Below are 2,500 nucleotides of genomic sequence, written 5' to 3' on the forward strand. Positions count from 1 at the left end.
TGGACAATTTCACGACCCGTCTTGAAACACGGACCAAGGAGTCTAACATGTGCGCGAGTCATTGGGCTGTACGAAACCTAAAGGCGTAATGAAAGTGAAGGTCTCGCCTTGCGCGGGCCGAGGGAGGATGGGGCTTCCCCGCCCTTCACGGGGCGGCGGCCTCCGCACTCCCGGGGCGTCTCGTCCTCATTGCGAGGTGAGGCGCACCTAGAGCGTACACGTTGGGACCCGAAAGATGGTGAACTATGCCTGGCCAGGACGAAGTCAGGGGAAACCCTGATGGAGGTCCGTAGCGATTCTGACGTGCAAATCGATCGTCGGAGCTGGGTATAGGGGCGAAAGACTAATCGAACCATCTAGTAGCTGGTTCCCTCCGAAGTTTCCCTCAGGATAGCTGGTGCTCGTACGAGTCTCATCCGGTAAAGCGAATGATTAGAGGCCTTGGGGCCGAAACGACCTCAACCTATTCTCAAACTTTAAATGGGTGAGATCTCCGGCTTGCTTGATATGCTGAAGCCGCGAGCAAACGACTCGGATCGGAGTGCCAAGTGGGCCACTTTTGGTAAGCAGAACTGGCGCTGTGGGATGAACCAAACGCCGAGTTAAGGCGCCCGAATCGACGCTCATGGGAAACCATGAAAGGCGTTGGTTGCTTAAGACAGCAGGACGGTGGCCATGGAAGTCGGAATCCGCTAAGGAGTGTGTAACAACTCACCTGCCGAAGCAACTAGCCCTGAAAATGGATGGCGCTGAAGCGTCGTGCCTATACTCGGCCGTCAGTCTGGCAGTCATGGCCGGTCCTTGCGGCCGGCCGCGAAGCCCTGACGAGTAGGAGGGTCGCGGCGGTGGGCGCAGAAGGGTCTGGGCGTGAGCCTGCCTGGAGCCGCCGTCGGTGCAGATCTTGGTGGTAGTAGCAAATACTCCAGCGAGGCCCTGGAGGGCTGACGCGGAGAAGGGTTTCGTGTGAACAGCCGTTGCACACGAGTCAGTCGATCCTAAGCCCTAGGAGAAATCCGATGTTGATGGGGGCCGTCATAGCATGATGCGCTTTGTGCTGGCCCCCGTTGGGCGAAAGGGAATCCGGTTCCTATTCCGGAACCCGGCAGCGGAACCGATACAAGTCGGGCCCCTCTTTTAGAGATGCTCGTCGGGGTAACCCAAAAGGACCCGGAGACGCCGTCGGGAGATCGGGGAAGAGTTTTCTTTTCTGCATGAGCGTTCGAGTTCCCTGGAATCCTCTAGCAGGGAGATAGGGTTTGGAACGCGAAGAGCACCGCAGTTGCGGCGGTGTCCCGATCTTCCCCTCGGACCTTGAAAATCCGGGAGAGGGCCACGTGGAGGTGTCGCGCCGGTTCGTACCCATATCCGCAGCAGGTCTCCAAGGTGAAGAGCCTCTAGTCGATAGAATAATGTAGGTAAGGGAAGTCGGCAAATTGGATCCGTAACTTCGGGATAAGGATTGGCTCTGAGGATCGGGGCGTGTCGGGCTTGGTCGGGAAGTGGGTCAGCGCTAACGTGCCGGGCCTGGGCGAGGTGAGTGCCGTAGGGGTGCCGGTAAGTGCGGGCGTTTAGCGCGGGCGTGGTCTGCTCTCGCCGTTGGTCGGCCTCGTGCTGGCCGGCGGTGCAGGATGCGCGCGCCTGCGCGGCGTTCGCGCCCCGGTGCTTCAACCTGCGTGCAGGATCCGAGCTCGGTCCCGTGCCTTGGCCTCCCACGGATCTTCCTTGCTGCGAGGCCGCGTCCGCCTTAGCGTGCTCCTCCGGGGGCGCGCGGGTGCGCGGATTCTCTTCGGCCGCCATTCAACGATCAACTCAGAACTGGCACGGACTGGGGGAATCCGACTGTCTAATTAAAACAAAGCATTGCGATGGCCCTAGCGGGTGTTGACGCAATGTGATTTCTGCCCAGTGCTCTGAATGTCAACGTGAAGAAATTCAAGCAAGCGCGGGTAAACGGCGGGAGTAACTATGACTCTCTCAGCCGCACCCGGGTGGGTGCATTGAAGTCGGCCGACGTTACCATCCGGGCCGCCGTCAGGAGATGGTTCCGCCTTCCGGCGGACACCCCCCTGGGATACTTCCACGCTCCTGTTGCCCAGGGGGGCCTCGGCATTCCATCTTGCCGATGGATGGGTCCGACCCTCCGTCGGTCCCGTCTCCTGGCGCTGAAGAAGATAGGGCCAGCCTGCGACGGTGCAGGCATGGATGAGGTGCAGCGTGAGATCGAGGTGCTGGAGCGCCACCTAATGTGGGAGGGCCACCTCCTCAAATCGTCAACGCAGGTTGGGGAAATGTGGGCGGCGCGCCTACACATCGCCATTGACGGTGCGGCACTGTCATCTTCTGCCGCCGTCAGTGGCCAACATCAGTGGGTCGCCGACACCAGTCGCCTGCTATCTGGGCGTGAATACATCGACGCCCTCCGCGCCCGCATCAACGCCTTCCCTACGAAGGCACGGCGCAGTCGCGGGCGGGAGGCGGACACCAGATGCCGCGCGGGGTG

At 60.7% G+C, this 2,500-nt stretch overlaps 1 pseudogene; it reads left to right on the forward strand.

Annotated features, from left to right (window-relative positions):
- The window catches only part of LOC124725240, a 5,553-nt pseudogene that overhangs the window by 905 nt on the left and 2,148 nt on the right, over positions 1–2,500 (forward strand).

Source organism: Schistocerca piceifrons, unplaced genomic scaffold (genome assembly GCF_021461385.2).
Source record: "Schistocerca piceifrons isolate TAMUIC-IGC-003096 unplaced genomic scaffold, iqSchPice1.1 HiC_scaffold_1035, whole genome shotgun sequence".
Taxonomy (NCBI): Eukaryota; Metazoa; Arthropoda; class Insecta; order Orthoptera; family Acrididae; genus Schistocerca; species Schistocerca piceifrons.